The following is a 12,172-nucleotide window of genomic DNA, read 5'->3' as shown; positions in this document are numbered from 1 at the left end:
TTGCTCCCACTGCCCTACTGCTGTATGTGATCTCCCTACACTTCTGCCTACCCCCCCCCCCTGTATGTGATCTCCCTACACTTCTGCCTCCCTTCCCCCCACTGTATGTGAGCTCCCTACTCTATTGTTCCTCACTGTATGTGATCACCTTGCTCCCACTGCCCCACTACTGTATGTGATCTCCCTACACTTCTGCCTCCCCCCCCCGTATGTGATCTCCCTACACTTCTGCCTCCCCCCCCCCCCCCCCCCTGTATGTGATTTCCCTACACTTCTGCCTCCCTTCCCCCCCCTGTATGTGATCTCCCTACACTTCTGCCTCCCCCCCCCCCCCCTGTATGTGATCTCCCTACACTTCTGCCTCCCTTCCCCCCACTGTATGTGAGCTCCCTACTCTACTGTTCCTCACTGTATGTGATCACCTTGCTCCCTCTGCCCCACTACTGTATGTGATCTCCCTATGATTCTACTCCACACCCCCGCCATATGCCATTGCATAATAGCGCTGAGTCACACCAACTTCTTCCTCTGAAAATCCATGTGATGTAGACGACATCTAGGTGCCCTTGTAACACAAAATGTACATAGGTCCTCATAAGAAAATCGTCTGTGTCACCCCCGTCTGTCTACCCCTCCCCTTAGATTGTAAGCTGTCACGAGCAGGGCCCTCTTCCCTCATGTGCTTATCCTTTTCTTACTTTAATAATCTTCAACTGCACCACATCCAGCAGTCTTCTGCCACCTGATACTTATTCCAGTGTCATCTGCTGATGTAGCTATGTTTATTTACCCTGTACTTGTCCTATATTGTCATCAACTGTAAGTTGCTGTTTTCCTGTTTTGATTATTCGTTTATGTACTCTGTAATTGGGCGCTGCGGAACCCTTGTGGCGCCATATAATAAAGGATAATAATAATAATAATAATAATAATAATAATAAATAATAATAGTTGCTAATGAATGACCCTGTGCCAGACGTTATAGCTAACTTGTCATGAAACACAAGCCCATTCGGCTGCAATGGAGCTGAGTGGTGAGGAAGGCCATGGGAAACTGGTACATTTGCTCCAATTACCCCGCATTGATCTCCGAAGCATACAGTAAAACCCTGTTTAGGCTTTCAGATTAATACGCACTAATGCCCTCTAATATGAGCCATTTTGTGTCTGAGCTCACAACCAGATGTGTGTCACTCCCAAAGCACTCTGATAAGACGGTACATCTCCCAATCACCGCCCCGGTACAGCCAGCACCGTTCCAGTACATTTCTGAGGATGTGCATCTCAGTTGCTGCTGCACCTCTGTGTACACACCTGGGGGCGTATGCAACTTATTGGTGACTTAGGGGTCTATTTACTAAGCCTTGGACGGAGTTATAGTGGACGGAGATAAAGTACCAGCCAATCAGCTCCTAACTGTCATTTTTAAAACACAACCTGTGACATGGCACTTAGGAGCTGATTGGCTGGTACTTAGGGGGACATTTACTAAGCAGTGATAAGAGCGGAGAAGTGAGCCAGTGGAGAAGTTGTCCATGGCAACCAATCAACACTGACGTAACATCTATCATTTGCATACTAGAAATTGATACAGAGCTACTGATTGGTTGATGGGGCAACTTTTCCACTGGCTCACTTCTCCACTCTTATCACTGCTTAGTAAATGTCCCCCTTTATCTCTGTCCACTTTAATTACATCCAAAGCTTAGTAAATAGACCCCTTTGATGCATGCACCTTTTAAACACATTGACCATTTGCGTGAATACTGCCATTGAGTCTGATTCAGAATCAGACGCCGATACCTTGAGAATTGATGAGATGGATATTCAGGGGGTCATTCCAAGTTGATGGCTCGCTAGCTACTTTTTGCAGCGCTGCGATCAGATAGTCGCCGCCTATAGGTGAGTGTATTTTAGCTTTGCAAGTGTGCGAACGCATGTGCAGCCGAGCTCTGCAAAAACATTTTGTGCAGTTTCTGAGTAGCTCTGAACTTACTCAGCCCTTGAGATCACTTCAGCCTGTCTGGTCCGGGAATTGACGTCAGACACCCGCCCTGCAAATGCTTGGACACGCCTGCGTTTTCCCAAACACTCCCAGAAAACGGACAGTTGACACCCATAAACGCCTTCTTCCTGTCAATCTCCTTGCCATCGGCTGTGCGAATGGATTCTTCGTTAAATCCATTGCTCAGCAACAATCCGCTTTGTACCCGTACGACGCGCCTGCGCATTGCGGTGCATACGCATGCGCAGTAGTGACCTGATCACTGCGCTGCGAAAAACGTCAGCGTGCGATCAGGTTGGAATGACCCCCTTAGTTCAGCCAACAAAATTGCTGCCTCTATCTCTACAATACTCTGTATGAATTTAAAAATCATTTATGTGCAGTATGGCCAGAAAGCATCAATATGAACCAGAAGAAGGAACCAGAAAAATCCACAACAAATAGTTAACGTATAAACGTAGTGAGAGCTGCTGTCAGATACAGATTCTCTCTCCCGTCAGATATTGTGCCCTCAGCTGTGTTCTCCACCCTTCCCTGCGGCAGAGAGTTACTGCAGCTCTCATGTCCTGGCATAAATCACAGAGAACTCCCCTACAGCAGGGCAGGGCACCTGCTTGTCATCAAGGATCTCAGACAATTGAATACAAATGAGCTGTCTCTGGCATCAATTTTTTTATTTTTGGATATATACAAAATATTAATGGAGCCTCAGGACCTGCAAATTTTAGGCATCAGCGACTAACCGGCGAGTCTGGCCTAAAGTAGGCAAAAACAGGTTGGGTTTGCCCTTTAACTGATTGCTTTTTTAAAAACATCGGGCAGACTCGCCGGGAAGTCACAGATGACTGCGTGCCGCAGGCTACTGCATTTACCCCAGGGTGTGAGGCATTCTTTATTTTGGTAAAACGGATGTTCACTGCATTGGAAAGTGACATTTAAAAAACTGTTCCAGAACTTTTATTGTATTTGCATAAATGGGTGACAAGTTCGACCAATGAAACGGAGTCATCATCATCAGTGTGCAACTTACCCCAGGGTGGTACTGTAGCACATGCACGTCAGGGACCTCCAAGCAGACTTAATTTTTGCTGTCCATATTGGCTGCACTCCCACACCATCTCCATACTGTACTTTCATCTGTTTGCCCACTTGCTGCATCTATACAGACTTTGCAACTCCTGCCCCAGGCCCTCTAGTCATACAAGGCAGCAGTCTGGTACACACCTAGAAAACAGATGTACGTCGTAAAAAGATATCCATGTGCAATAAAAAAAGATCTTGTTACGGGTTACTTCTGACTTTGGGCCTGATTCAGTAGTGGACTCTGTTGTGGCTTGTGTCCGATGTTTTCCGTCTGCTCATGAGTACCAATGTTTAACACTTGGGGACACAGAAGGAAGTCGGACACGCAGGTAGAGAAAATTTCAGTGAGCGTTCCTGGGAGGTAAAGGTAACGAGGGTGGCTAGCCAGACATGCATAGATGCATGAGAGGCATGGGAGTGACTGGCATTTACTGCAGCTGCACTGGCACCAGTGTCCATGTTCAGATGGGCATTCTGCACCTCTATAGGGCCGGTGCAATGGCCCTCATTCCGAATTGTTCGCTCGTTGCCGAGTTTCGCTATATTGCGATTAGTCGCTTACTGCGCATGCGCAAGGTTCGCAGAGCGCATGCGGTTAGTTATTTTACTCAAAAGTTAGGTATTTTACTCACGGCATAACGAGGATTTTTCTTCGTTCTGGTGATCGGAGTGTGATTGACAGGAAGTGGGTGTTTCTGGGCGGAAACTGGCCGTTTTATGGGTGTGTGCAGAAAAACGCTGCCGATTCTGGGAAAAACGCGGGAGTGGCTGGAGAAACGGGGGAGTGTCTGGGCGAACGCTGGGTGTGTTTGTGACGTCAAACCAGGAACGAAACTGACTGAACTGATCGCAGTGGCAGAGTAAGTTCCGAGCTACTCAGAAACTGCAAAGAAATTTCTATTCGCAATTCTGCTAATCTTTCGTTCGCAATTCTGCAAAGCTAAGATTAACTCCCAGTAGGCGGCGGCTTAGCGTGTGCAATGCTGCTAAAAGCAGCTAGCGAGCGAACAACTCGGAATGAGGGCCAATGTCTCCCTACTTAGGTCACTTCCCTCATAATATGTTTTGATCTGCCCCCATCCTGTCTAAAGCCAGGTCTACTATCAAGATCTTAGTAGCATACTTGCTGACATCCTCCTGGAGGGAGTAGCCAGCTTGGCACAGCGGGGAAAGTGGAGGGATATGTATCAGCATGGAGGGCGTGTGGCGGGGCAAAATGATGCTGAATAAGGGGCGGTACTGGGGAATGTCTACGTGATTGCATCATTGGGCTGGGATACGGTCGTTAGGTCGACTCAACTTAGGTCGACAGTCATTAGGTCGACCACTGAAGGTCAACATGAGCATTAGGTCGACGTGTACTATGTCGATATGTGCATTAGGTTGACATGTACTAGGTCAAAAGGTCGACATGAGTTTGTTTTTTTAAATTAATTTTTTGGATTTTTTCATACTTGACGATTCACGTGGACTATGATTGGAACGGTAACCTGTGCCGAGCGCAGCGAGGCACCTTGCCTGAAGTTCGCTCGCCATGCGAGGGCACATGGTGCACTAATTGGGGTTCCCCATCACTTTACGACGAAAACGACACCAAAAACAGTAAAAAAAACTCATGTCGACCTTTTCACCTGTCGACCTAGTACATGTTGACCTAATGCTCATGTCGACCTTCAGTGGTCGACCTAATGACTGTCGACTTAAGTTGAGTTGACCCAGCGATCCATACCCATTGGGCCACGGTGACGCAATTTAACAGACCCCACTGCACCGCCCACTTGTGGACAACTGCAGGGGCAGTGGTGTTAGCAGCTTCAGGGGGTAGCGCCAACTGATTTTTCGGAGCCTCCCAGCTGTTCAAGTATGCTTAGTAGGAATAATGATATTTTAGCAGGCAAAGCAGGTTAACAGTCATCAAGATAGGATTGTATCAACCCTTGTAACATCAGTTAATAAACACACTGTTATTTACGTTTGTATTGTATTTTTTAAAACACATTTGACGTGATAATTATGTACATACTCTTTCGTTTCAACATCAGGTATATCAGCTGCACAAAAAGTTCAATAAACTGTACGAGTTCATTTCACCCCGCTATAACACTTTTTTTACCCAGTGCTCCAACTTTATGAGGAATTTCTGTTCCAAATGTAATACCTCCATTTCCTCTGTAGATGTCACTGTCGCTATTGCAGAAAGAAATTGACTATAGATTTTTAAATACACAAACAACAAATATAAATCATTAGGTAGGAGGAAGATTTTAGCTTCTCCTCTCCATTCATTTATTCATTCTTTATAATAATTTTTACGTTAATATTTAATGCAGGGGTTGGAAGCTGCTTCCTGTTCCCTATCTATCTGTACATTGTGCAGCCTCTTAGGTTACATTCCTGCAGATTGTCAGTGCTCATTCTTGTACTGTACATTCCTTCATTTTATGTGGTATTGTCTTCGCAGACGTTATCCCTTTAAATTGTGTCATGCTGAAAAGTGTTATCCCTGCGGAATTCATCTTTGTTTTAATTGATTTCTCCACTGTTGGAAGCTATTTCCTGCCATTGTGCAGCCATCCGTTTGTTCTCAAGAGGGGCTTCCTCTGAATTTTGGACCAGACCTGCCGGTGAGGTATCTGCCGTTACAGAGACTTTATATAATAAGTGACAGTGTTTCTGTAACAAGACTCGTGCAGCAGTAATTCTCCACAAACATCCTTGTCATGCTTTATTTTTTTAGGAAACCTGAAATTGGTCTACTGTACTTTATGATACACCTTCAGAATAAAGGTGATCAACTCGATGCCTGGATATATTACATCTGCATCCCCTTATTTTTCCTTATATCAGTGTACATCACATTTAAAGCAGGACTGAGAGACCTTTCTCAAAAAGTTGACAAGGGGTGAGACATGCCCTAAGGGCATAAAGTAAGAAATCTGTAGAGAAATTTGGGAAACGTTCTCTCCACTTTCCCAGACCAGTGTGGAAGTTGTCATAATCCAGAGAAGCATGGTATGAAAAAGGTATAGGCCCTCATTCCGAGTTGATCGCTGGCTGCCATTTTTCGCAGTGCAGCGATCAGGTCACTACTGCGCATGCGCGTCGTACGGGTACAAACAGCATCGTTGCTGTGCAATGCTTCTAGCGACGAATCCATTCGCACAACCGATCGCAAGGAGATTGACAGGAAGAAGGCATTAGGGGTGTCAACTGACCGTTTTCTGGGAGTGGTAGGGAAAACGAAGGAGTGACCAGGCGTTTGCAGGGCGGGTGTCTGACGTCAATTTCGGGACCAGACAGGCTGAAGTGATCGCAAGGGCTGAGTAAGTTCAGACCTACTCAGAAACTGCAAAAAAAACGTTTTCGTCCCGCTCAGCTGCACATGCGATCACACACTTGCTAAGCAAAAATACACTCCCCCGTGGGCGGCGACTATGCGCTTGCACGGCTGAAAAAAGTAGCTAGAGAGCAATCAACTCGGAATGAGGGCCATAGTGCGTAGAATTGGCCAGCAAAGTGACAGAATAAGGCACATTGGGCGAATCAGTGTAGGCAAGGATTTTAGTCCAATGCTGGACTTGAAGAAATACCAAGTTGAATGGAGTAACCTCTGGGAAAAACGTGATTACTTGACTATAGGTCAGTGGTTTTACACCCATTTGAAAACAAAAAAGTTGCAAAGTCCCGCCTCTTTCCACACACTAAAGGGGCAAGCAGCTTGCCCATTTTGAAAACCTGGTTTATCCAAAAATGGGTTATGTATAGAACGAGGTTTTGTAATTGGTTCGAAATATGCCAAAGTTTTCTGATGGACATGATGACGGGTGGGCAGCAAGCAAGGGTGGCTTACTGTCATGGCAAGCAGAAAGATGAAGAAATGTCTTTTCTATTTATAATAATTTTTTTAATAAATGGGGGGATATAAAATACAAACACTGAGTGTATTATCAGTGGTATCAAATGGTATTAATCCACCATTAAATATGTTTACAAGATTTAGGGGGACATTTACAAAGCAGTGATAAGAGCGGAGAAGTGAGCCAGTGGAGAAGTTGCCCCCATCAACCAATCAGCAGCTCTGTATCAATTTATAGTATGCAAATTATAGATGTTACTTCAGTGCTGATTGGTTGCCATGGGCAACTTCTCCACCTGCTCACTTCTCCGCTCTTATCACTGCTTAGTAAATGTACCCCTAAGAGCCAAAAAAGCTTATCTCAATACTCCAATAGCCAACTTCAGTGTTATCACAAAGTGAGATCCACCTGGTAGAGTTGCCAATGATCCACAGGTGCCCCAACAAACTCTGAATGAGAGGCCCCCTTATGCGTTTCATCTACATTACTTTACCTGATGAAAAATGAAACATGTAGGGTGGCCTCTCATGCTGAGTCTGTCGGAACATCTGTAGATCGTTGGTACTCTTACCTATCGGAACCCTACTATAGATGCACAGGTGTTCCTACAGACTCAGCATGAGAGGCCTGATGAAGATGTCCAGAAGAAACATATAGGGTGGCCTTGCATGCTGAGTCTGTCAAAATATCTGTGGATCGTTGTGCCCTTACCTAGTGAAACCCTACCAATGATGCACATGTGTTCCAACAGACTCAGCATGATGTCATTGTCTAGACGAAACATGTAGGGTGGCCTCCCATGGTGAGTCTGTAAAACACCTGTGCATCATTGGTACCCCACTATCTTGCCTACTATCTTATGTTTATCCAAGTATCCGCCCATTTGTGGTGAAGGTGCATTTTGCATATATCTGCATGATCCATTCGCATTCTGCACAGCTCAGAATCAGGCTCATAATGCACAGAATGATGATGACACACAGGAATGAGGTCCTGTCAATGGAAGCCAGCTTCCTGTGCTGAGGAATAAAGAATATGAAGAATAGCACTCCTAGAGGCAGAGTATATATACATTCTGCGAAGGCCAATTAGTAGCTACACTGTTTTTTTAAATATATAATACTGTATGTATTAGCAGAAACTAATTAATCAGATTATAAGGGCAGACATTCTATATCAATAAAGTTACATTTTCGCAATCTTTCATCTCTAGTTAACCCCTTGCCTGGCACTAACTAACAGTATATGTGATGCCACTGCAGCCAGGAGTGTGTTACCTGGCTAGGTCGCATCATGTGCAATGCACTGCCCCACTCTGTCCCCTTCTGCTACTGCGGCCCTCTGGAAGTGATGTCGCTGCCGTGACCGCCGACATCACTCCCAAATTCACACTCTAGAATGCCTTGTGAGCGACATGCTGGGACTAAACATGTGACTTCCCCATCGAGCACAAATATGCTGACCTATGCATTTGCAGATATCAGCTGCAGCAGGGGGGACTGACGATTTTTCCCCTCTGCCCCACGCTCCACTGTGCTATCTGCAAAAAGGCTAGGGGGAGGGGCTATAACACGGGGATGTGTGGCTATAAATCAGGGGTGCATCTGGCACTGGGGTGGGTATGCTGCCCCCCAAAAAAGATTTTTTTGCCTGGGGCAGGGATATATTAATAAAATACAAAAACAAACCCATATTGTGACACATGCCAGGCAGAGGCGTAGCTAGGGTTTTTGGAGCCCAGGGCAAGATCAATATTGGCGCTTCAACACCCCCCTCCCAAAAAAAAAAACTACAGAAGGAAAGTATGTGCACACGCCACCGGTGTCACTGTATATAAAGATGTCAGGGTGTGTATGTATAGATGTAGGTGCAGTGGTCGAAGTTGAATTTTTGAAGGGGGTATGAAAGAGTGTAGATAGCAATGCGCGCGCTCCGGAGAAGGGGGCATGGTCAGTCAAAAGGGGCGTGCCCTTCAGTGTAGTAGGACCCCTTATACTATCTAGTACTGGTGCCCCTTTCACATTATAGCACACGGTATGAGCCGAAATTCACATTATAGCACACAGTATGAGCCGAAATTCACATTACCCCACACAGTATGAGCCGAAATTCACATTAGCCCACATGGTATGAGCCGAAATTCACATTACCCTACATGGTATGAGCCAAAATTCCCATTACAGCACACGGTATGAGCCGAAATTCACATAACCCCACATGGTATGAGCAGAAATTCACATTACAGCACACGGTATGAGCCGAAATTCATTACACACACGGTATGAGATGAAATTCACATTACAGCACGCGGCATGAGCCAAAATTCACATTACCCCACACGGTATGAGCCGGAATTCACATTACCCCACACAGTATGAGCCGAAATTCACATTATAGCACACGGTATGAGCCGAAATTCACATTATAGCACACAGTATGAGCCAAAATTCACATAATAGCACACGGTATGAGCCAAAATTCACGTTACAGCACACGGTATGAGCCAAAATTCACGTTACAGCACATGGTATGAGCCAAAATTCACATTATAGAGTGAGGGGAACCTACCCCCTTAATTAATAAGGCCTGTGGGGCACTGTGGTGAGGGGAGCCTACCCCCTTAATTAATTAATCCTGCGAGGCACTGTGGTGAGGGGATCCTACCCCCTTAATTAACTAATCCTGCGGGGCACTGTGGTGAGGGGAGCCTACCCCCTTAATTGACTAATTGCAGAGTTTAGCAGCGGAAGGGTTGCAGCGGTTTCTCACCCCAAGTTGCGGCGCTTCTGCCACCTCCGACACTCCACGTCTTTGGCGCCACCCGGGATGCAGAGCACCGCACCGGGGATGCACCATTTTCAGTGTGGTCTGCTGTGCTCCGAAGGGGTTCTTCTCTCCAACTGCAGGATCCCGATGTGCGCCATCCTCCCCGCTGTTACTGCCACGATAAGCATTAGTATCGTTTACCGCAGAGGCCATTTACTGAGGCATATGTATTAAACCTCAGGAACTGAGATGCCCTTCTCACCGTACAGCTGTGTGGCCGGGCGGGGGGACAGCCAGCAGCAGCATGCCGGATATCAGCAGCAGAGGGTGCGGGCTGTACATACTTGAGGCAGCTGGATATTCAACAGTGCTGAGAGCCTCCGGAGCCCGCACCCCCGGAGCTGCAGTACACTGGCAGAGGACGCCCATCCCCCGAACCCTGCGGAGCCCAAAGCCGGAGATCAGCAGCATTTTGAACGCGGAAGCAGAAGCCGCTTGTTGCCCGTCATCATGCTGCCGATCTCCGGCTTTAGGCTCCGCACGTGCCTTACAGCCTGCACCCTTGGCTGCTGATATCCGGCATGCTGCCCTGCTGCTGACTTTCCACCCACCCGGCTCGGCCACCCAGCTGGATGGTGAATAAGAAGGGAATCTCAGTGACCGTGATCCCTCTTTGGTAAATGGCCATTAGTACATCCCGCCCACACACACAGACTGCCCCACCCCCTTGCTTACACACACACACACACACACACACACACACACACACACACACACACACACACACACACACACACACACACTGTAGATTACACACACACATACACACACTGGCCACCCCCAAACCCCACAATCACACACTCAGACTACACACACATTCTCATACTTTCCCCTCCCCCACACACACTGGACTGCAAAAATTTACACTCACTCACACTGTCCCACACACACACAATTAACACACATGCACACTGTCCCAAACACACACAATTAACACACACGCACACTGTCCCGCAGCCCCCTCCTCTCTCCCCCCTCTCCCCCCGACAGGAAAGTTTAAACAGTGGCGGCCTGCTCACCTGCACCTGCAGGCCACACACGTCGCGCATGCACACCTCCGAGGTCGCGCACGCGCTATGTAGACTGTGCAGGGAGGGGAGTAGGGGGAGGCTCCTGGCTGCCGCTGCCTGTACAGTGTGACAGGCACAGCAGCCGGAGCCGGGGAGACAGGGAGAGCGCCGCGGGTAGCGCTTGCAGCTCCAAACCCTGTCGCATGGGGCGAGCGGGCTGTGCAGGTGCTGGTGGCGCCCCCCTCTGCTGGGGCTGCCACAGCGCCCAGGGCGAGTGCCCTGCTCGCCCCATGCTAGATACGCCTCTGATGCCAGGAGATCTGTTACCCTCAGGAGGTGTGGGAGTTGATTGTTTAGGGGATCTTATGCCACTATGGGAAATATTTCCCATGGGGGTAGGGTTCGGAGGGTGGTGGGAAGTAAAATTAAAGTGGGGACCTATGGACACAGGGTTAGGGGGCTAATTCAGTAAGGATCGTAAAAAGTACAAATTTGCAAAAACTGTGACCGATCGCAAATTGCGAAAGCACGCCCAAACGGAAAATCTGCAACACTAATTTAATGTTACAAAAAAAATGTGGACTTGTCAAATTTGCTAATTTTGCGATGAGATTTAAAAATCAGTATTTTTTGTGAAAAAAATGTACACTTAGTCGCATTTTTTGCGTAAAGGTTTCTGATGTCACAATTTAACATCAGCCACACATAACATTGAGCCAACCATGCCTACTGACAGGATGCGTCGAACAATAAGACGAGCTACTTCCGCTGGTGAATCCACAAACGCAGGCGGAAAAAGAAAAAAAAAATACTTTTTTTTATATTGAAAGTTTACATACATGACATATTAATGTTTCTTTGTTATTAACATTCCTTATGTTATTGTTTAATGTGAAAATATTTATTAAAAAATAGTGGTGCATAATTAAAAAAATGTCCACAAAATCACAATTATTGTGGTGATGTTATTGAACATATGTTTTTTTGTCAAGGGGGAAAAAAAACCTTACACATGTGTGTGGGTATGATTTCTGAAGATAATAATTGTTTGCTGCTTTAATTCATAAAAAAAACTCAGCTTTTAAACCAGAAGCCATTAACCAAACAAATAAACAAAAAAACAAAAAAAAAACTTCCTTGCAAATGTTATTGTACATATTTGTAGGAAAACAAGTGTGTTCTTGACAAACCAGCATTGTTATTAACTTAAAGAATTATTAGGTTACTACTAACATATATTTTAGAGTAATACATGTGTTAAATAGTTTAAAACTCCCTTACATGTCGTTAAGTTTCAATACAGCTGAATAAACTGAATTGTGATCAGCAGTGTGAGCTGCTTCAGTTGGGTGTAATGAAGCAATGATTCATTTGCAGTATACTGTACATCG

This window comes from Pseudophryne corroboree, chromosome 4, assembly GCF_028390025.1.
Source record: "Pseudophryne corroboree isolate aPseCor3 chromosome 4, aPseCor3.hap2, whole genome shotgun sequence".
Taxonomy (NCBI): Eukaryota; Metazoa; Chordata; class Amphibia; order Anura; family Myobatrachidae; genus Pseudophryne; species Pseudophryne corroboree.
The sequence above is the reverse complement of the archived record's forward strand: the minus strand, read 5'-3'. Positions refer to the sequence as shown.